A 24,809-nucleotide genomic window follows, 5' to 3' on the forward strand; every position below is an offset into this window, starting at 1 on the left:
AGCATGTTATAGAAAATACATCAATGAACGTTTAAAGGGGTAATATTTTTCCAGTCATTCCCTGTTCCCCTTTGGACTCCTAGTTGCTGTTGGCATCTACTGCTCTTTCATGTTTCAATTACTATTAAAGTTACAGTAACCATTCGAATTACTGTCATGTATCAGGTCATTACAAGTGGGCTTGTCCAAATGATTTACAATAATCATAGTGGTAATAACAGTGCCGCAAGGAATAAAATTTTAGAGCATTTTTCACATCTAGATGGAGACATACCATGAGTTTCTATGCAAAACACACTCATCTCAGAAGCACGAAGCAGGAGGGTTCAGAGTCTCACTAGCCTACCACTATACTGGAGCTGATTTCCTAGCTAACACAAGCAATTCTGTCAGGCAAAGATACGGGTGAGACAGCAGAGTCTGGTCTGTCTGTAAACACCCTACCACAGTAGGAATGAGAAAAGCAGCAGCAGCTGGATACAGCTGAGCAGATGGGAGAGTAGAAAAAAAAAGAGTGAGGCTGTACTAACCGCTATGACAGTCAAAGCTTAGGGGGAAAAGAAAGAGTTTTACTTATCGTGTTCCCTGCCAACACCATCTACCATTATTTCCCTGTTCTGTTCAGAACTGGATGATTATCATCATTTCAGTAAGATTTTCCATGCTAGCACAAAATCAACTCCAAAGAAAGCACCCAGAAAGCAGCAATTCACAGTGACTGCCAACCCTAGTTAGCTTTAATGGAGCAATTCCATTTAATGAAAAGCTTTGACGGTCTCATATGATATTTTTGAGAAAGCTTCTCTCTTTCCCTATATCACATTGTTTAAAATGCTATTGCATTTCATAATCAGCCATTCATAGTGCTGAAAGTATGAACACATATATACTTTCACACAACAAATCTAGAATGCTTCTAAATTGTTCTCTGGGAAGAGAATGGAAGGAAAAAAACCCCAAAACTTAACAGCAGGGAAAAGAATCTTCAGAGAAAGAGAAGCAGAAACAAGATTTTCAGAAGCACCAGGAAAAATCAGACAAGAGGGAACCAGAAAGAGGTGCAGTAGCATCCTTCCAGCCACATTTCAGAGCCAGTGGACAAATACAATGGTGCCTGCTGAGTTATCTTGCCAACTCCTCTCTTCCTGATGACCAATAACCAGAAGAGGAAAAAGAGATTCTTTTTAGAAGAATAGTCTAGACAGTTCAAAAATAGCCTCTGTGCCCTTGCCAAGGTGCAAGGGAAATTGGAGAAGTAGGAACTGTGGTTACTAAAACTAAGGTGTTGTTTTGACTGTATTTTTCATCCACCCTCAACCTTCTGGACTTCCACAAGGAGATTCATATCCATGCAGCTCCCAAAGAAGGCCACCTCCTACCAAGGCTTAAGTGAGAAGTACTCCTGACAGATTTCTAGGTCCCTTTCATACAGTGCAAAACGCTGAATATTAGAAGTATTTGTGATGCAAAGTGGTAAGAGGTTCCAGAAGCTGAGATGTCTTGAGGGTTTTTTAGCTCACCCTTTCCCCTCCTGTTCGTTCCAGTAAAAAATTCTTATTTGCTTGCTTATGACAGATGCCCAACCTGGGGAAAGAGTTAAAAGTAGCAAAGGAAATCATATTCCTCCTTTCCCATTTTCACATTTCATAGAAAATGGCAAAGAGTTGTTTATTCTTTCAAGTGCATGTTCTGTGCACTCAGGATGACATTCCCTCAATGGAGACACGTAGAGCTAGCTAACATCAATTTACATTAAATAATCTTAAAATAGAAACACATACAGTGTTGTTTTTAGACATACTAGGTAATGCTTTCACATAGTCTGGTTTTGCATTTTCAGGCTTTTCTTCAGTATGTGGGAGATATGTCATCTCACGTTTTAATAGATGTGGTCATTTTCTCTCTGTGGCTAAGTTAACAAATTCTTGCAGGTTGTGTTCCAACATTTGGAGACTCTACATTTCCCACAAGATCCTGGTTCAGCAGTACTCCACTCTGCCAGTGAGCCTGCACAAACTTGAAGCAACTGAAACTAGAGAGAGTGCAGAGACAGCATGGGCTGCTGCAGGAAGATTGATCATGAAGTGATCAGGGATGTTAAAACCTCTATGCAGAGTGTTAATGTTGCATACACATGCCATATCATGTAATACAGTAAGTCTGTGGCCATCATATCACATCATAGACCAATTTGAGTTCAAATCTTAGGCTGCAAAGAAAAGTTTTGTGTAAAATTAAACATTCTGATATCACACTGACAAAGAAAATTTTAAAAAACCCTATGTTTTGACCCATCAATCTTCCTCATGATCCTGACGGGTTATTTATTCGGCCAAGTACATAATCTAAGCATTTCCAATACTGCTGCTGCACTTTTTGTTAGTCATCAAAGAAATTGCATTTTGGCACCTAGTATACAGAGGTCTGTAACAGATGATCTCTGTTTCAGAGATCAAAATTCTGCAATGAGTATTACTGCTCAAGGATACGAAATCATGATTTGCAAACACGGTCAACTCAATCATCTTTCTATCAGGTGTTAGACTGCAACATCTTTCAGACAGACATGAGGTTTGCAGCAAGATGAAGCAGCCCACTTGCACAATACAGTGTTCAGAATGGCACTTCAAAGTCTAAGAGAAGCTTCTCATACTTTGGAGCTTACACTCAGAATAAGACATCTCTGGCAATTCATCATCAAAAACGAAAAGCAGATGAGGTATTGAAGTGCTTCTGTTCCTGTAACAGAAGTAGCAGGAATGAAGATGACTACTGATCATATGCACAGTTCCTTGCATTTCTAGGTCTCCCTGTCAGTACTTCACTTAAGGTTTTGTATTTTTTCAGTCAGATCTGAGAGTTCTTGAAGCACTGCTCACTTCTAAAATACATTAACTGGCTTCCCTGGAAATAGCACATAGCTGGAAAAGAACAAAGGTCATAAAAGTAAAACCTGCACTATGGAATAAGAGAAAGAAATCCTTTGAATTTACAATTTTAATTTATAAAGTAGTTTGTTATTGTCAAGATCAGCACAGCATAAGAAAATCTTCATGGGCAGACTGAAAAGAAGTCAATTTTGACAGTCTACTGTCTTCAAAACCTCTTGGTCACTCTTTCCCATCTTCCATACTTCACTGTGCACATAGCTTTACAGAATCACAGTCACTATGTTACCTGGTAGATACAAAGTAATTCAGTTTTACATACAGTCAGCCTGACTAGTGGCAAACACACATAATCCAAAAGCCTAGACATTTCCAGAAAAACACTGCTAACAACCCGTCATCATTCTTGACAAAGATGTGCTTATTAGAGCAAGTATATTTTTGCAACTTCTTTAAAACATCACCTCAAGAGTTTCTTGAGCTTTCATGAGGAATAAAATCTCCCCCTGCTTTTTTAAACAAGAGTTTTAAATCTACAGTTGCCTTCAGGTCAAGTTTTCTACCGCCAAGGGCATAACATTTCCTCACATTGTTATTGATGCCCTAATTATGAGTGTTGTATTTACCCTGGAAATATAATAGGAACTCACAGATTATATTATCCAATTAGATCCTCCTTTTCACCCCCACTTCTTCAGAGACTATCCAATTAAGGCCTAACACAAAACTTACAGTTAATGCCTGGTTGAGGCTACATTAATGACAGCAAGTTCATATGTATCTAAATGCATCACAATTCTATACTGTCATAGCTTTTGGGTTTTTAGTTTTGCCATTTTGCAGTAAACTCAGTGAACTGAAGTGAAGCTCCTGTGGTTTTAAACCCATTCCCTGATTACATGAGAATCTCAATTTCACATCTTATTTTGCTCCTTAAAGCAGGGTTTGAGCCCTCAGAGTTGTACAGAGAAGTTAGGAAATATGTTAATTCTTAGAAAACTGAAAAAAGAACCAACAAATACGTATTTTTTTAAATCTATCTCCATATTTTTTCATCTATCTCATGGTTTCTGGATGCTCCAGATAGGATAGTTTGGCTGCAGAGGAAGGAAGGTTACAGAAATTTAAACCAAAGAAGTATGGCAAACTAGGAGAAGGGTAGAAACATATGCATGGCTTTCTCTCTGTCAAAATGTAGACTGTGCTACACTCATCTGAAGATATATTCATTTAAAAGGTAGAAGGAAAGTAAGACTTATCTAGGGATCATCAGTTGTGGAATTAATTCTCTGTTGGTTTGGTCATTAGTGAATCTTGTGGATTGCTCCCAAGTACTGAGGGAGAAAGCAAATGAAAGAGTTCTGTTATTTATAAAGTATAAATAGGAGAGTTCTAGTGTACTACATCTAAAAATGGTATTTACATATTGGATGAATTTTGCCATGAAAAACTATGTAAATGCGTAAGAAAGCACAGATTGTGTATCTTTTAACATAAAAGCAGAAATATACACCATGCTCTATTGAGACTTGGGAAAAATAAACCCAACCACAATAAGCTACGAATTTCATTTTCAGACTGTGGTTCTTACATACATTCATGTTCAAATATATCCTTATTCATGCCTCACTAAATAAGGCATATACATTCAGGAGAAGTTACAAGCCTCTGCAATCTATAGCTCACTTCAGAGATTTCAGTTTATCTTCACTAAAATTATCTGCACTTAAGTGAAAATAAAGTGCAGGAAATTTAGATTATTTCAGTGCTTTATAGTTCAAAAAGAAACAAAGATCAAAGGGAGAAAAAGTTAAATCCTCTCTCTGATTTCACACCCATGTATAACTGCTAAGGACTGCTGACTGCAGGACCTTCAGATCAGTCTAGGATGTTTCACTGTTTCATTAAGTGGCAACTTGTGAACTGCAGTCTGACATGGCTGCATTTGGAGAAAATATGTCCGTAGCTCTTCCTGTCAAAATCCCAACCAACCTAATAACACCTATACATATAATAACCATTCGATAGTCTCTAAATGAGCTACCATTTCAAGCTGATCACCATAGTCCACGGTCCACTTGAAATTTAGCTTGACATATACATTCAACTGCTAAATGTTATGATCTGTTCTACCTTTTTGAGATGATAGGTGAATTCTCTTTGAGTAATAAATCTTACACAAATGCAGTTCTCAACTCTCAAGTCCATAGTCAGGTTAACCCTTTCCACAATGCACCTATAAGTAGTCACTGTGGATAACAAGTTTTTCTAAATCACAGAACCACCGAATCTTAAGGGTTGGAAAGAACCTTGAATGATCATCTAGTCCAGCTTCCCTGCCAGAACAGGACCACCTAGAGTAGGTCTACAGATGTAATATGAAGAATGTCAACACATAGCAAATACATAGCAAAATTTAATAAATATACACTTTAAAGAGATGATGTGTCATGTTCTTCCAACCTACCATTTATTCCACAGGATTCTCCATCTTCCTCCCACAAATATGGAAAACAAAACAGCCTAAAAAGATCTCTAGTTACCTGCAAAGTAGATTCACTGATGGCATCATGTTTCTTTCTGATGTCCTATAGTCTACTGTATTAAATCACAATCAATGTTTATACTGCATAACTTTGATACAGATCAGATAGCGTGCCACAGCTCTGACATACTCAGTGTAGGCTGTTTCCATTTCTTAGGGTAACAATTCAGTCATCAAATGTAATAAAATAAGATTTTAAGACAGCAGATGGCATCACTCAGTTATTTTTAACTGCTATAAACTGACCATATGCATCCTATGTAGCATAATCAGTTTTTGAAGATTAGTAAATGGAGTTTTATGGATAACATAGAAAAGTGACATTTCAGAAAATTAAAAAATGATGTATTACTGTTTTATCTATCTGGTTGCCTAGATCTGTATTGAGTTGCATACAGACTTTTTAAAAAAATGCGGTTGCCCTTCTTTGATTTGCCAGATATTTCTAAGCCCCTAAGTGAGCCTCCTACAAGCCACCAGCTGAAGGCATTCCTGTCTTCACTAGGTCAGCAAGAGCAATGGCTGGCTTTCAGAAACCTGGCAGATGTGACTACAGCTTAGTGAAAATTTATAGACTCATTTCCTCATCAGTTCCCACTGGGACCCCTATTAGAGCTACATCACACCAACAGGCACAAAAATCACAAAATATTTCAAACCACTGTTAGAGGAGTTGCCCATTCAACAAATCAAGAGCTGACAAAAAATGGAGAAGGCTAGAAAAGCTCTCAATGCCCATTCAGCCTCACATGGAAAATAACAGCCAGGATGAAAACAGACCTGGCTCTAAGCTCTGTGAGTGGCTGCGAAACAAGATCTGTTATTTAGTCTTCTCTTACAATTTCTTTCTGAATGTTCCTTACATAATTGCTAGGATGATGTGAAAAAAGTCAGAAAGATAAATTTCCTTTGTGTGTTCAGATGATATATAGATTTAACAAGGTGAAGTACAAAAACAAAGGTATCTGTGTGCAGGCTCAATCTGCTATACAGAAATTGAGAACTCACAGAAGGCAAAGTACTAAGTCATTTTTCTGATCCCTTTTCAGAAGAATAACAAAAACATTATGTTCTACTCAGTATTTAGAAAGTGGTTGTCGCAGTAGTTTGTAGGTGTTGCAGTAAGAGTTTGCAATCATAAACCTGTATTTTTCCATGTTCTATTCAATCAGAACTGATGCAAGAATGCACTGTGGGGATCTTAAGCTGCCACCAGAGAGCAGTCAGGTGGACTTAGCAAGATTTGTAGATTCAAAGACAGCAGCCCACGGTACAAACCCAGTTCACAGGTGGCCCTGTGCTGGCTGGTCCCTGGTAAGTGCCATTGCCAACTGACCCCTACTGATTGACCTTCTATTCCACAGAGTGGTTACTTCAAATTTTTCATGATAGAGATGTATAGGAAATGAGGAAAAGGCCATACAGAGAAGGTAAGAAATAAGCCAGGGTACAGAAGAAACTTTCTCCTCCTTGTCTACATGTCGAATCATGGAATGGTTTGAGTTGGAAGGGATCTGAAATATCATCTAGTTCCAATCCCCTTGCCATGGGCAGAGAAATCTTTCACTGCACCGGGCTGCTCAAAGTCCCATCCAGACTGGCCCTGAGCACTTCTACAGATGGGGCCCTTCCACAACCTCTCTGGTCAACCTGTTCCAGTGTCTAAGCACCTTCAGAATGAAGAATTTCTTCTTTACATATAATCCAAATCTACTCTCTTTGAGCTTAAAGCCATGCCCTCTTGCCCTAGACTACATGCCCTTGTAAAAAGTCCTTCTCCAGCTTTCTGGTAGCACCCCTGTAGACACATACACAGCTCTGCTTTTCTTTATGCACTCATAACATCTTCTCTGGTCTTATCTTTTTAAAATCTATTCCCAGAGCCATTCTGTATGTACTGCCTGAACTCAGAAACGGCAGCCTTAGAGAATATTTGGCAATTCTTTGTAGGATTGCTAGTAGTTTATCCTTGCTTGATGGATAAGTGCAAATAACCGCTAGCATGCATTTTTAGTATTTAGTGTGCATTTAACAACAGCTAGGAGCTTGAATTGACCATCTTCTGTCTGTAGATTTTCAATGAAAAATGAATTATGAAAGGTCAAAGGGTAAAGTAATTTCTGAAGAAGCTATAGATTTCTTCAGAAAAGAAAAAAATGACTGCAGAGAATAGTGGAAACGAACATTAGAACTAATGAAGATATTATAAAATCTTTGCATTTTGTATCTTTGTAAAGACCTGTTTTCTCCCTTGGTGTTTAGATCAGCACATTAGCAGCACACTACCAAAGCATTCATCCTCTTTATGCACTCAGCCTAGGGCAAAAATATGCTTTTTCAGACATTTAGAGCATGTCATTATGCTTCTGAAAAGCAAACAGAGCTCCAAGAACTGTGAGAAACAGAGGAGGGAAAAATGGAAGGAGTCAGTCCCTGATACAATACATTACAGAAATATTCTCAAATCTTTTTTCTTTTTATGGAAGTCACCTTCTGAAATGTTGGCTCTGAGTGCTATTTTTTTTCCCAAGGGTATTTTTTTTTTCAAATCTGCTAGTATTACAAATTAAATGTCATTTTTTCTCCATAATAGAATTAATTAGACATATAAATCTAACAATAATGTGAACTTAAACCAGCAGCACCATTACTAATGCCACAATGATTGGTGTTCATACTCATTATAGCCATATGCCTTCTACTGAGTCAGTTTTGAAATATGTACTAGTCCAAAGGATATTAGACAGAAGATACAAGACTAAATTCCTGGAGGTCACCAAATAGTCATTAATGTTACCTATAGTTAATATAACTACTATAATGACAATAACTATGTGATACAGTGGACTACAGTAGCAGCGGTTTGCCTCAAATGATCTTGCCCTGTCTTATCTTGCAGCTGCAGCTTAAGAAAACAAATGATACAGATAGAAGCTAAAAACCACAAAGCACTAATTCAGGAGGTCTGTACTCAATGTCACAAGTGATGTGAGGCAGACTTCAAATTTTAGGTGAAGCATATACATTTAAATATCAGACCATATCTTAACATTACCTAGAAGTCTAACATTACACACAGAGGTCTAGTAGGGCTCTCTAAAACAGAAGTCAGTTGCCTAAGACCTGTTGCAATCAGTATTTATTAACTCAGCAGTCTGTTTAAACACTGTAAAATGCTACTGAGGACTTTTCACACATTCATGTGCCTTTATCTGCGTGTCGTGCCCCCCCCCCCCCAGTTACATGTAAACTGGAATGCTATTAACTCCCTCAATACTGAAGTCATTCTGCCTCATTCAATGAATTTTGTGAAAACTGAATCTCTTTAATCAAATCAGATAATATATTTGTTATGTAGATACAGACATACATCAGCAGAGGAAAACATAGTTCCCTAGACATTACTACATTACTTCATATTTAGCTACAGCATGCTTTTGAGCTCACCTATATACATAAAGCATTATATTTTCCCCAGCTTACTCCTGGTAGGGATAAACAGGTCTCTAGAACTCCATTAGTTCCTACAATGAACCCCTAAACGATTCACTTCATGATTTGCCTTCCTGCACCTTCAGAATTATTTCCTTCCCAAATTATCCTTTTTCTTTTTCTGGTCTAGTCTTCCCAGCTCAATTATGAATTTAAATAAGCAGTGAGAATGGACAGTTTCTCAATGGTGTAACAATCTACTTACACTTTTTTCTCAGCCGTCCTAGTTGGTTTGTAGACACCTGTGTGGCAAAAGCCAATGGATTAGCTATCTCCTCACCTCCTTTAATAGGGTACAACTCTGAAAACTTGAAGAATTATCTTCTTTCTTGTCTTTTGCAGTGTTTTTAAACTGGTGGTGGGAGGAGCAGAAAGTCTTTCTATCTTTTCTTGTGAGAAAAAGCTTAAATTCCCATCAGAAGTGACTCACCGACATTAATCATATATACACCAGATTGAAAGGCACTCAGAACACGAAGCCTGAATCCCATCCTCAGTTAAGTAAATGAGAAGCAAATTGCTCAGCACTATCATTTTAACTGCCATATCTGTACAATTTTGAACAATGGAGCTGATGAATATAAATTTATTGTTTCTAGTAGTGAACTCTTACAGAAAAGTGCTGCTGAATCTTTTGGAAGAACAGATAGCTGAAATAAGTATCAGTGTAAAGATTTTTGTACAGGACATATTTGCTTCATTTAGCACCTGGTTTATGCATTCAAATAAATATCCTTATCGTTTAATCAAGCATACACACATCAGAATCTTCAGCAACCAAATTATGCTATAGTTTCAGATACTGCATCTTCCGCTTGCTTCTCGCTGGGAATGTTGAGAGTTTTTAAATTCAAGTACAAATACTCAAAGACTACTGCTTATATTCAAGACTACAGCTAAATGTGCAGGGTGAGGGGGGTTGAATAAAAAGAGAAAAATGATAAGAAAAAAAATCCTACCATCTCTGAAATGTAGCTTCAGAATTACAGGATTTATTTTCTTAATTCAAAAAAAAGGAGACAACAAAGTCACATTTGGAAATAAATCCTATTGAATCTACAAAGCAGGGAATTTTCCTGTTCATACTATGCACACAATACTGCTCTACATTCTTCATCAAGTGGGCTCAGGCTGTTTGCCCTTCTGAAGTTTTTAACTTTGCCTAATACTAACTATCCAGCTCCCACAAGAGTACACTCAGAATTATATATGAAGAATATTCCATTAGCCATAAAAACAGTAGAATTACAAAAAGTGAACTGCACTGATATTTTCACAGCAGTATTCCAATGCCCAGGAACTAGATTATGATCTGTCACGGTCCTGTAAATTCAGGATCAATCAAGTGTTGCTCAGATATTACCTTGGCAAAAAAGAAATCAAAGCCTCATTGCAATAAAGTGCTTGAGTTATTGCTGAGTTAACACTGGCATTTAGTTATAGCATGTTTCCTGAAGCTAAGGCACAACCTTGACATGAAAGCACGGCTACCCTGAACAAGAGACTACTTATTTTACAAATAGATTTAATATGTAGCTACATGTGACAGAAAACTAAAGCACTACAAAAGAACATAAATTTAGCTAATTAAACATCTAGAACATTTAGAATGTTAAAAAATACCCAACCCAGAAATTGTAGCTACCACTAAAAATAATAAAAATATCTAAGTACATCCTACTTATGTTTTGCAAGGGTAAGAGTAAACCGGTCAAATTTCCCTATGGGTAGATGTATAATGTAAGAGTCCTGGTCTAAAACTAGGAAATACTATACTTTACACATTTTTACATCTCTAGAGACAATGTTTCTGTGACTTCAAAGCTTCAGTCTCTTCTAGTTCCTCACACAATAATAGAGCTTGCTGCTTCAGATATATTGCATGTGTTGCTTCTGGTGTTCCGCCTCCCAAATCTTAACAATGAGTAAGCCTCCAGGAATGAGCAAAGTGATAATCTTGCTCTTTGTGACATGGTGTATAGCTTTTTGTATAAATATACTGCCTCAGAATTAGGTTACAGCCACTTGCTTTGTGAAGCTCTTTGAGGCAGATTGCTGATGAAACCTCATTCAGTGGCTTAAGTTGGTCATCCAAAAATGTAGGTATTCCACTATTCACTTCTGAAACACTTGAGAATGACTGTACATCATTCAAGAAAACAAAAATCCAGAAAGCAGAATCCCAAACTGACCATGATGCCACAGCTAAAGAGTCACTAATAATGTCAGTAAATTAATTTATTCTATAGTGGGAAAAGAGTTAAGTGGGAGCTACCCAGCAAGGTGAAGCTGCTGTAGCATCGCAGTATAGATGTTTTCTCCGTGTTGCACATGCACATTCCCTTGCCCTAAAGGGAAAAAATAAAGGTGTAAGTAGATTGTTGCCCTATAAAGAACCCAACTCAGGTTCACATCTTTTCTCATGTGGTTCCTGAAGGATTTGTTGGTTGGGGTTTTTTTTCAGATTCAGTCAGCACTTAGCAAAGCAAGAAAAACAGAAATATTCTGATTTTTGGTGACTAGACACAGTATTCACTGTATTTTTAACAGTCTTTTGACATGTTTGAAAACAAGCACTTCCTAGAAAGGGTTAGAGACATCATAAGCTGCAATTGTCCCTGATGAGTAAGTCATCTGGGTAAAGATTTTATGTAGTAAATAACAAGGACATCAGTGATAAATTGGTCCTGATTGCTATTGATGGTCCCAAAGCCATGCTATTGTCATTGAGTGTATAAAAGAGTGTAAGACCTCAAAAAGTCATACTAATAATGTAGAAAAGTTCAGCCTACAGAATATCAGTTCAGTTGTTACAGAAGATTCTGTAATGACAAAGATCAGAAGGTAAACGTTTGTCTCTTGCTAGATTTTGAGTGCATTAAGAATGATTATGTTTGATTTTTAAAATGAACATCTCTACTCTCTTCTGTGCCAAATTTTAGAAATCAAGTGAGAACAATATCTCATATCATTTGAGACTTGTGACTAGTAAGAACAAATCAACTATGAATAGTTTGTAAGCTAAGTTCATAGTAACATATGCAGCATATTGAATTCACAGAGCAACAGAGGGGACCAACCTGTATTAGTGTGAAGCATCTAGCTTTTCAGTAATCACTGATTTATATGTGGGAAGACCAAGATGAAAGGTTTATGTTAGATGCTTAACATGGACTGTACATGGGTGTTCAAATTTAGGCCAGGGAAACTGCCCAGGCATCTGTAGCCCATCTGGCATGATCAATGAAATCTCAGTCTAGCCAATCCTCCTGGCCTCATCCCTGTCACACTACCCTAAGAAGTTCAGAAAGTGGTCTCCCAGACACACATCTAAAAGGCCATGTGCTTACAATACAGAGGGATGACCACAGTGTTCATTCAAAAACATGGACACAGGTTCCATTCTTATAGAATAGCCTCATGGCTAGAGCACTAAGCAGATGTGGAAATACATTTCTTTAAAAAACAAAACACAGGAAAAAAACCCCACAAAACCAAATCAAACTCCAAAACCAACCACCACCACTACCACAAAAAAAAATCCAACTACCAACCAAAGCAGCTATAATGAGAAACATGGAGATGCCTGATCTTAGGCTATTCTGTAGCCTAGTGCGTTGTAGCTTTTCCAAGAAACTGGAGTTTTGACCTTCCAACAGGCCACACCGGGGAAGAGTGAACCTGAGTTCTCTGGGTCTTGTGCAGCCGTATCTGGCACAGTGGCAGGTCTCTGTTACAGCACCTGCTTCTTCCTTTCCACTGCACTGTGAGCTTAGGCTCACACACTCAAGGTGGTAGTTTCCTCTCCGGAAAATGCCAAGCGTATCAAAAGTCTGTTACAACTTTGCAGCTTGTCACTTCCCTCACTATTTACTTTAGACCCAAAGAAGCTGCTTAAGGTCAGAAAGGAACCATTTGTGGAAGAATGAATAGGAGTCCACCAGTCTCAGATGCAGACTGCACCCTGATACTCAGGCAAGGATGAGTGCATTGTGCAAGATCCAGAACTTAATTCTTTCTCTTCTCCAGATGATTTATAACAACTGCTGTGATACAGGTTGGAACACAGTATGAAGCTTTTCATGCTAAATTTCAAGTACATTTCTGTACTCATCATTTGGATTCTTCTTTCTTGTCTGTGTAGAAACATACTGAGGAAACATATACTATAAATAAAACAAACGTCTTTGAAGAGGCCTCAGATGCTCAGGAAGTCCTTTGCAGTTTGTGGTTCAATCTATTTCCTCTCATTTAATCTGACATGTTGGCTTATTAAAACCTCTTGTGGTGCTTCAGATATTTTCAATTAGTCTTATTAAGACCAACTTCCCTCCCATTTAAACTAAATGGGAGTTTTCACCCATGTTATCTGGACTTTTTCATTATCAGAGAACAAATTCTAAACTGATGATGTGTTAACACGGTAAAAATAGAAAGGGGATGATCTCAATACAGGTAATCACAAATAACAAGGTTATCTAAATACAGAACTCAAATGAAATACATCTTTTGGAGTTAAAAGGAAGATTTTTCTCTCTCACATCATTGTAATTCATTTCTAGCTTTCTTATGCACACAAAAACATATGCTTGTATTTGTTTCTACCTAATGATATAAGAGTCTCAGAAAATTATGTCAGTAACCAGGAGTAATGACCAGTCTTGATTCTGATATAACAACAAAGAAACAAAAGAAAGATCATAAAAAATTGTAGAAGCAAACATTGAGTGCCCGAAGGGAACAATTCATCGCAAGTTAATGAGTACCCAATATGAAACCAAATAGGAAAGCAACAGAATAGGAATATGAGACCTATCAAAGAAAAGGAGAAAATGTAAACAAGAAGACCATAGAATGAAATACGGTGTCAACAAAAGACAGAGCAAAATTCAAGGCATCGCAAAATTGGGAGAACTGGAATGAGCAACCAGATGCAGGAAGACAAGAAAGAAAAAAAGGTAAAAAAGGGTAATTGATAATATTTTATAAAATAAGATACTATTAAAATAAAAGATAATGTGATATATAAACCTTAGCATCCTGTCAAATTTTAATTATCTTTTCAATTACTAATTAGGCCTTTGCATGGATTCCATGGAATGACATACCTTCAAGAGTCTTAATGTTACTGGTTTTTTTTCTCCCCACCGTGATCTACCCATCACAGTGGTGAACCAGAATCCCATCAAAGTGTAGAACAGAACATCTGATGCAAGATAACTTTTGCCCCTTAATGCTATAGGAACACCGAGTGTTCTTCCTAAAGGAAGAACATGGCAAAAATCTCAAAGTCATCAGCACAGTATGATTTTACATGTGCTCATGACAAATAAGTTTCTCTGAGAATGCAACCTAAAATGGAAATTATCTTAATTTTTTTTTGAGTCTTGATTGGAATAATGACTTTTTCAACCATGTGTGCATCAAAGAGAAGACAGGCAATAGACATTAACAGGCCCACGGCCACATGGTGCCCAGCAGCTGTACCTGCACATGGCCATACCAAGTTACACACACGCTCATTTGATGCATCTCCATTTCCTCCCCCCAGCTCACCAGACTGAATCCCTTTTAATCAAGTATGAGACAGACAAATGCCAGTATTGTCACCTATGTATCACCTTCTCTTCCTCCTCTCTCAGGAGCAGCACTGGGACTCAGGGAGCGTAGGGAGAAAGCTGGGCATCTCCCCCACAGCCTCAAAAGCAGCAGCAGTGGTCAGAGCAGGACAAAGCTGTTACAAGCTAGTGCTGGAAACTAATGTCTGAACCAAAGCGCAAAGGATGACACCTGGAGCTTTGCCCCTCTTCTCCTTTAGGAACAGTACAGAGCAAGTTGTTATTTACATGTTACAGAGAAAAAGCGATTTGCATCCCTTTCAATACTGATGGATTTCAACTAGGTGTACTAAATCTTAAAAAGTTAAAAATGGAGGTGCGTTGACCATGGGAACATTAAGTCATATTACTGCTTTTGCTAAAATTACTTCAACCGGTAGTTTATTCACTTCAGATACAAAGTCTTAAGATTTTTTTGACTGTGGGGACTTTTGTGCAATACATGTCTCAGTGAAATTAGGTGCATTAAAAACTGTCCCAAGGGTAGGTATAAGTCTTTGATGGAACTCAATATACAGACAGTAGTGTTTACTTCGGAGTAACCTGGGAAGGCAACCTTTATCTCTTATTTTAATTTCAGTACTTAAGGCTAAGTCTTTCAATAATTCTTAGTATTTAATTCATAAAGAAGATAGTGGACATTTTCTCTTTTAGAGAATCCAGTATTAAATAGAAATTCCATTTCAGAAGAGATGTTGTTACAGATTAGGTAAAATTAATATTATGTTGAAACTGGACAAAACTGAATCAAATTGATGTCATGTAGCTAGGCAATTCTGGTAAAGCAAAAACTACTGTTCCCCTGGGAGAATAAGAGGTTTTCTGTATATTGAAGAAGTGCACAAAACACACCATAGCAAACAGAAAAATTAATTGCTGTACTTTAAAAAGCTAAGTCTGAAAGAGATATGCAGCGACTTCTGTGCTTACAGTCACTAAAAGGTAAGGACTGATTGTACAGAACAAAATTTGGTTTGAATCTATAGCAAAAATGCTCAGAGTACTCAAAGGTTTGCTGGAAATGACAGAAAAGTTCAAAGGCAAGCAAACTTCCATTTTTGCAACAAAGAAGGCGGCACTACAAAAATTAATCTTGTACATTAATCTTAGCATTCCTCACAAGTGACTCAGGCCTGCAGAAGAAAACATTCCCACTGTCTGGGTAGAAAACGTTTCCCGTATGAGAAGGAGGAGAGGAGCCTGACCACCACTGGTTTTACTACATTCACTCTGATGAATATGTTTGCAGACCCTTCAGCTGCTCAGGGTCCCAAACTGCTAGGGAAAATATTTTCCATTTACCAACAAAAAGACTTGAGCTTATTATACAAGTGAGAGAGAGTTTAAGTCAGAGCATTCATAAACAATTATTTAATTATTTCTAATTTATTATAATAGTCCTTGGTAAAAGCATCTTACAACCATAACTAGCAACAAAGTAGAAGAGATGCTAATAACTCCATAGCAATACATGTTTACACATTAAAGAGCAATAAATATATACCTTATGTGGTGATGAGTGTGAAAAAGACCATCCAACAATGAAGAGTGGGAAATACTCTTGGTAAGTTGGAGGGGTGAGAGAGTTCAGAAGCCACATATAGCACCTGAGCCAAACAGCTCCTTTTTCAGTGAACGCCTGGTTCTGTCAGGAGCGCTGACCACACACTGCTCTCATTCACTTCAGTAAAAACCAAGGCAGCTAATAACTGTAAAAAAATACATTTCAAGGGTCAGTCCTGATGCTTCACTCTTGAATCCTCAATGCTTGCAACAGAAGCAAGAGTGTCCCGCTGGGAAGAACAAGAAGCAAGAGGAGTTAAAACCACATGCTTTCACAACTGCTGGTGAGCTGAGTAAAGCAACTGCTCAAACCAGCCCCTAAGAAGCAGCAGATGCAGGTGTCCCAACTTATGTTACTTTAGAACACTGAATGACCACACTCATCATTCAGGAGAGGCTGGCATCCTACCAACTCTCAGTCCATTCACCCTCCTTGGGATACAATGTGGAAATTGCAGCATGTTAAAGAGAGAACAGGAGGCTCGCAATGCCAGAGTTGGGTGCTGAAGGTACCTGCCTGGGCAGTGAGATATTCCTCAGCATCATCGCCTTGCATCGACTTCCCACCAGTGTCATGGGAGACTCCAGCTGCATTTGAAGACGGGATCAGCAAGACAAGCAAAGGACTGCTGAAAGTCAATTTACTGTCTTTGTAAAATACATAGGACAACAAAGCAGAAGACTCAAAAATGTCTTTGGTAGAACCAGGTAAAAAAACCGAAAGCTTGACTACTTGCAAAACAAGAAGAACTCCACATGAAACAATTAAACTCTACAGAACACTTACAGTAAGCAACAGATGTGATTCATTTACCTTAAAAGTATTTCCCAACTCAGTTACTCCAATGAGTTTCTGGCTTTTTATTAATGTGACATGAAAGTTCAATTCAGAATTATTTTTCTCTATTTTTATTTATATACGTGGGAAGCATACACAATCCAAATGTCATTTATAATGTGTCCTTGAATGAAAATTACCAGTTTGGTCTGAATAGATTTTCTGTAATAGCTTAAGTCTTTCAGTAACTGCTTTTTCACAACATAATGTATTGGGAAAGGACATAGATTATTGAAAATAACTGTATTGGCAACCAAGAAAGCAAATTATTAAGAGAAAATATTTCAAGTTTTTGAAGTCAAGTCCTCCTATTATAAATTGTATTTTCAACTTTCTTTTACTTTTCTTTATTAAATATTTTATTATATTCCAATGAAAGAGATATGTTGTAAAAGGACATAAAATATTCTTCAAGTAAATTCTTTCTCTCTGTATCTTGCACAGTACGTCAGTCACAGCTTAGAAGTTGTAACAAAAAAGAAGCAAATAATTTCAAAGAATACCACCATAAAACATGCAATTCCTTGCTGTTTTAAAGAAACTCAAGGCGTTTTTCCACTTCTCACGCTATGATAAATGATGTAAGACAAAAGGATGGAATTTAAGTTATTAACAGATTTTCCCATCTATCTCCTATATCTCAATGTGCTTTTTTGTTGTTAGGGGTTTTGTGGTCACTGTTAAGTTTGGCACAGACAAGGATGAAGTGTTTCCAAGTCATGACCTACTATAAGCTTTTATATGAAAAAATTACATAAAGGCTTGCTACTTAGTCAAGTGTTTATTTTAATCTGTCAACAGGTTACAAAGAAAACAACAGAATGAAACTGAGATAGTATGAAGAAAAATAGTTATCATATATGTATTACTTTAACTAAACTGATGAGTTTCCAAGGTGATTTTGTAAATGAATGCTTTCAGAAAATGTGTATGTTAATGTCTTTAAATTACATATGTGTAAATAAAAGACTAAGTTATTTCAAGAGAAAACACAACACAGCAAGGTTATTCTTATGTTTTTCCAATGAAGTTATGAACTCAAATAACTTCCTTCCCCTCGTCACCAGGTGCTCCATAATTTCACCCAAAAAAGAAGTCCAAGTAGGCATCTACACACATTTATTTACCATTTATTTTTTAATTTCATCCACAGACTATTAATTGTCTTAATATACATACATGCTACATATATATTTACTAACTTTTCCTAAGCACCTTTGATAAATATACAGGACAATGATATGAACTTCATAGAATCATAGTATGATAGGAGCTGGAAGGGATCTTTAAAGATCATCTAGACCAAACTCCCACCAAAGCAGGCCCACCTAGATCAGGTCACACAGAAACATGTCCTGGAGGGCTCTGAAGACCTCCAGAGAATGAGACTCCACACCCTCCCTGGGCAGCCTGTGCCAGGGCTTCCTCATCCTCACAATGAGATAGTTTTTCCTTATGTTTAAATAAAACTTTTTGTGTTCCAGGTTCTTTCCATTTCCCCATGTCCTGTCAGTAAATACAACAGAAAAAAGTGATGCCTCAACCTCCTGGCACCCACAATTTAGATATTTGTAAATATTAATGAGATCTCTGAGGAACCTGAGGAAGGTTTACAGAAAACTTGATAAAGAAATATACTCATCAGGATGTCTGATGGCTTCACTAAAAGATTTCACTGGAAAAATATTATCCAGCAGTATGAACCTTAAATATACCTAACCTTACCCAGCAGAGCAGAAAAGGCATATCTCTGTTTAGTTTGGAATAACTGCTGCTCTCATGCTTTAGAACATCTCACCTGTATTGGAAAGGCATCTCTCAGAAAGTCACTCACATGCATCATCTAGAAAAACAGCAATAAAGCAAGTAGTGATCTTTAATAATTTAAATAAATAAGGATAATGTCAAATGTCATCAGAAAAACATGGTGTCATGGTTTGACATGACAGCCTTTTCTGGTAAGGAGGAAGGGACTTTAAAGATGGCTCCTGTAAGAAGTTGCTCACAACTCTCCCAAGCTCTGAGCCAGACCCACTGCTGGGGCTGAGCCAATTAGGAACATCCACAATCACTTTCTATGAAGAAGCTGGAAGAGGAGGCTTCTTCCTCCTTGTTCTTCCTGTTTCTTCCTTCTTCTGTCCTTTTTCCTTTTCTGGCTGGTGGTGGTGCAAAGAGTGGGAAGAGTGAGAGAAACAACCATGCAGACTTCAAGGTCAGCAAGGAAAGAGAGGAGGTGTGCTGGAGCAGAGACTTCCCCGCATTCTACAGAGAGGACTGGTGAAGCTGAGCTTTGTTTGCATTTTGCTAAAGACGCCACATCAAGGGCACAGACTCATTTTGCTGAAGACTCCAGACCAGGGGCAGACATTCATTTTGCTGAAGGCCCCACATCAAGGACAGAGATCACTTTACTAAAAACCCCGTGCCAGGGGCAGTGACTATAGCCAGAGGAGGCCTTATCCCAATGGAAAGACCCAATATTCACAGAAGCTGTAACTGTGGGGAAGAACCCACGCCAAAGAAGCTCATTAAAACTATGGCCAGAGGAGGCCATGTACTGTGTGAGGGTCCCCATATTCACAGAAACTGTAACTGTGGAGAAGAACCCACGCCAAAGAAGCTCATTAAAATTATACCCAGAAAAGGCCATGTCCCGAGGGAGGGACCTTGTATCTGCAGAAACTGCAATTGTGGAGAAGAACCCACATCAGAGATGTACACGCCAGATATGTCCCGTGTGAGGGCCCCTGTATCAGCAGAAGCCGCAGCTGCCAGGAAGAATCCACACCAGAGAAGTTCATTAAGGACTGTGTCCCATGGGAGGGACCCCATATCGGAGCAAGGGAAGAAGGCAAAGAGTAGTCCCCATCTGAGAAGACAGAAGCAGCAGAGCCCATCTGTGAGAGACTGACCATATTCCCCATTTTCTGCCCCCCTGAGCTGTTGAGGTGGGGAGGAGATAGAGATACCAGGAGCAGTGTGCTGGGCCCACGAAGAAAGGAGGGATGGGGGAGGGAGATCTTAAAGTGCTGGTTGTAATTTTCTCATCATCCTACTCCCTTTTTGCTTTTATTCCGTTCTGTTTCTTGTAGAATAAACTTTCCTACTTTCCTCTCTAAGTTGAGTACTGGAGTCTGTTTTGCCCGAAACCATAATTGGCAGCGAGCCCTCCCTGCCCTTGTCTTATCTTTTTACTCCCATTTCGCTGGGGCCTCTGCCATCCTAATGAGGGTGGGGGTGAATGGGGGCACCGAGCAAGAGACTGTCGTGGTGCTCCTGTGCTAGCTGGGCCAAACCACAACATATGGAAACTCAAACCACCGAAGTAACCCACCACAGAAAGTCAGTAAAAGAGAAGGAAGAATACCCAGTTTCCTCACATGGACATGGGCCTTGGGGTGGGAGATTCCACTTCAACTTAAAGTCCAGCAGACTGTAAGTTAGGATAGCTGTAATTTAAGATTTGTCATAATGCCAAATATTCTCTACAGAAAATTAAATTCTGGGGTTTCTTTGATCACTATTTTAAAAAATGAACTATAACTCTTAGAACCATAAACATTAAAGAAGCAATCCTTATACAGCTCCAGATATTAAATTGCAAACTTTTAGAAAGAGCATTTCAGGTATATTTCATGCTGACAGTTCAGTTAGTAAGATACTGAGAACTTACAGAAGTATTCTACTGAAGTCAGTGGGACTACACACACTGAGTTGTCACACAGGATTTTATCTTAATCTTTAATGCGGATACTGCAGAACTGCCCACGTACCTACTTTCATGGTAGATAAAGATGAACAATATAACCCACATCTTTTATCACTGTAGTTAACCATTACTCCCTTCTCTTATTCAATAAAGATTGACTTCTTGATCTACAAAATCTCCTGGTTACCTATCAAAATAGGACCCATTTGCTCCAGTGCTTATTCAGAGATCTCTTTCAGGAGTCAGTTGACCTATTCCTGATTAATCTTGTCCCTTTCCCTGAAATGCTTTTCATCTAATCCATCCAATCTGCCTGGATGGCCTCTACATTCTCCTTTGCACATTTCCTATTCTTAGATTTCTTCACTCTCTTCAATGTGTCTTCACCACTTTTATACTCACACTAGACCCTAGCAGTGTGTTAACAAAAAAAGGACATTTACTTTGAAAACAGATGCATTAACCTCCCAACTAATCCCACTATTACATTGCTTCCCTTGCTTCTATTCTTTTTACTCAAATGGCATTCATTACTAGTAATCTTGGTTTCTTCATCACTTGAAACACAGGCACACCAGGTAGCTGCTGCAGCACCGCACTGAGTAAAAACTCTGTGGTAAGGTTACAGTCCAGAAACCAGTGCTCACACTGCAACCCTGTAATGAATATGAATTAGGTCACCCTTTAGTGACAAAACAAGCCACTTCTCACGTACACGGAGTAAGAGCATTTGTAATGGGCAGAAACTACTTAACAGCCAACACACAGCAAACTAATTAGAGTTTATCTGGATGTAACTTGCTTACACTTCAAAAATGTAAACTCTTCAGGACAGCTGTTTCAGGTCTCACTGTCGCTTACACTGAGGATCTTGAGAGTATACCATTGTTAGCAGCTTTACATAGTCAAAGAAATATAAAGGAATGTTATTGCAAGTGACAACTAAACGTTCTACATTATATGTAATGGAAAATGCATCAAAACATAGCCGTATGATAAAACATCTTCCATCTGAGACAGAGTCCCTGAAACCTGTAAAAAAGCCACGTTTCTGTTATTTATTTTAAATTTGCACGATCTTTGTTTTTTTATGAAGATGATTAAAAATTAAATATTCTTATCTCACAAATAATGCAACAGAATTGGACTGTAGGTACTTCAGAGCAACTAAGGATGTTTAATCTATTTTATTCTAGGATTCTGCCTTAATTTGAAGATTCAAAAGTCAGCAAAAATAATGTACCATATTCTGACAGAAGCACTGAGATCTGCTGCTGCCACATTCTGTGATTTTCTTAAGAACAAACCCAAACCAAACAAAAAAAAAAGAGAGACCTAGAAGAACATCTAACAATAAAACTATCATTTACTTTCGAATACATCTTTCTATACATGCTAACAAACTCCCTGTCTCTGCTGAGGAGGTATTAGACAACTTGGCAACTAGATGTGAATGACACAAAATACAAAAAAGTCTCCAAATGTTCAATCCTTCTGAGCACCTGACAGACAAAAAGTTCCCCAGATGCTTAATGCTTAGTGAGATCTTTCCACATTTCTCAAGAACAAGCCTCAAAAACATTTTTATTTCTTGGTGCCAAACCATTTAATGTGATCCTATCTTCTTCATTATGTGTATTCTGGGAAATTAGAGTGTCCTGTCTTTGAATAAATCTTTACCTTTTCAATCCACACAGTTCTCAGTATGTTTTCAGTCCTGTACGCCTACAGCTCACTTTGCATGAATTAATGTGACTTTCCCATAAAAGCTGGCTTGAACATCATAAATAATTGACAAGTGTTAAATAAACTCCTCAGAAAGCAAAGCTCAAGATGAGATGGAGACTCCCCCACAGTCATCGCACCAGGCAGCAAGAAGACAGAGGCCAACACAGCCACTAGTCCTCACCGTCCCAAAGCTAAGTGAGACATTCCAAGGCAGAGACTCTTGTAAATATTTTGAATGTCACATTCACATGGAATATCACTAACAACTGAGTGCATCACCATTACACAAGTTACTCCAAGAATGCAGGTCTTATTAGAACAAATGCTTTCTGTCTCCCTGCTTGTGAAAACTCCAGGGCTAGCATATAGACAAATTTTCACCTTTTTTCTCTCATTTTTAAAATTACAGACTAACACGCATGCAGAACATCCCAAAAATACGACATAGGACAAACAACTTACATTCATTTCTGATAGCACTGGCCTAAATAAGCTTGTGGTCAAATTCAGCTTTCCACAAACTGCACCAAAGGAGGTCATCTGCATTTCCCTTAGGCAAGTGGAGCAGCTTCAGACTGAACATATCCTTCTGCCCTTCTCTCTCTTCTCAGGTCTTGCTTTACATTTGCCCTTACATACCACAGTTTGCTTTCTTCTTGGCCTACTAGCTACCCTCATCCCTTTCAATGCCATACACTAGTAAATCAGTCCTCTCACCTCCCAGTCACATGTGATGCCATCTCATTTTACCTATCTGAGAAAACTACATGTGTCTCCTCCCATCTCTTGCCAACTACAGCAGCAGGTGCCCCAACTCCCTAAACCTTCACACATACACAACCCTGGCTAGGATGGAAGAAGATAGAGGAGGCATGAAGGGAACAAGTCATTGAGAACTGCTTTAAAAAACAATTAAGCAACACCCATTTCCAGCATAGCTGTTCTCTGTGTGCATTCACCAGGTCCAGGGAGATTGTACGGCTGTGGGAGACGATTCTTTTCTGGCTGGGGAGGCTGTCTGGAGAAGGAATTACAGAACAAGGACAGGACTCTCCCTTGGTGCTGGGCCTCTGCCAAGACAAGGCTATGGGATGAACCTGACCTCTGAAACTTGCCTGAGGATTAAATGAGCTTCTTCACATTGTGTACAAATGTAACTGTTTTGATTGTGGTTTGCTGTCCTACTAGACTGTAATATAGAGTTTTTCTCTCAGCATAAACCAATTACATCAACAGCCCAGTGCATCTTGGGACTACACCAAGAGCATCTCCTCCATGTGACACACAACTGTCACACCAATCCCTCTTGTCAACAAAGGAGCAACAACCTTCCTGGCCCACAGCTCAGGCAAGAGTAAGGCACCACAAACAGACTCTTGATGGACACCACCACAGTGCTCAGTCAGGTCAATACAGAAAGAGACAATCTTATTACATGTAAAAATTTAGTGTGATGAGGAACCTTCAGATAATTCTCTTTTAATGACCAAATCTCCTAATTTTTTTCCTAACATGACTGTCATCAGTGATGCCTTCTCAAATTTCAATGTGAAGCTGACAAAATGCAGGGCTCCAATGCCTTTATCAAGGAAAATATAGATCTGTGATGAGAGTTTTTTTATAGCTTCTAAGAATATTTCAAGTAATGGAGAGTCAAAAGCAGGTATGACAATACCACTTGACAGAAAAACCACACTGCCTACAGAACAAATTCTGATTATCTTAAAAGACAACAGATAGGACCAATCTCTTCACCCAAGGTAATAAGCCCCAAGCAGAAAGTGTTCTGCCTTTTCAACACTCCACCTCAAATCCTCCAAGCAGCTACACTAACAAAGATTGACATCATCATTGTACAGTCACAAGGGTCTATTGTGCTAGGTTCCCATCACAAAAATATCTTATCAAGAAGCTACCCCTCTCATTCTTCCTATGGCAGGTAACCTGCAAGTACAGTCACACACGCTGAGCCATCTATGATGCATAAGGCACATGCTGACTGCTATCTCTCCGCAGGCCCCATACCTTGGCTTGTCAGTACTGCCCGTGAAGAGGCAATTCCTAAAGGAGAATCTGAAAAAGACTAAAGGAAGTAGCTTCTGCCATCTGGATGACCTGATTGATGCATACCAGAATGGCCTTTCTTTTATGAAGTGATACACTGTGCCTGCATCTGTTTGTTATAAATACATCCAGCATAAGAGTAATCACATACACTGCCAGACTGAAGAGGATTTTGTGTACGTGGCAATCGGCCTTGGTCACCTTGACTGAGACACTGAGGGAACTGGAGAAAAAAAAGAGAGCTATAAAATCTCCTTTACAGATACAGTAGTAGAGTTAATAGGTCATCTCAATATTCATTTCATTCTACTAATGAAGAGATTGTCTGATGGACTGCAGAACACAGACACAGACTCCATGGAAC

The 24,809-nt window shown here is 38.5% G+C and overlaps 1 protein-coding gene across 4 annotated transcripts in view; it reads right to left on the reverse strand.

Annotated features, from left to right (window-relative positions):
* Positions 1-24,809, reverse strand: part of ARHGAP6 (Rho GTPase activating protein 6) — a 338,498-nt gene that overhangs the window by 115,740 nt on the left and 197,949 nt on the right. The window contains exon 1 of one of the 4 annotated variants that reach the window (XM_061998812.1): positions 16,048-16,107. The exons of the other annotated variants lie outside the window; for them this stretch is intronic. The gene's annotated coding sequence lies outside the window, so the exon portion shown is untranslated. Of the gene's footprint in view, positions 1-16,047; positions 16,108-24,809 lie in introns of those variants that run through there. 4 annotated transcript variants of the gene reach the window in all.

Source organism: Colius striatus, chromosome 1 (genome assembly GCF_028858725.1).
Source record: "Colius striatus isolate bColStr4 chromosome 1, bColStr4.1.hap1, whole genome shotgun sequence".
In the NCBI taxonomy this organism is placed as follows: Eukaryota; Metazoa; Chordata; class Aves; order Coliiformes; family Coliidae; genus Colius; species Colius striatus.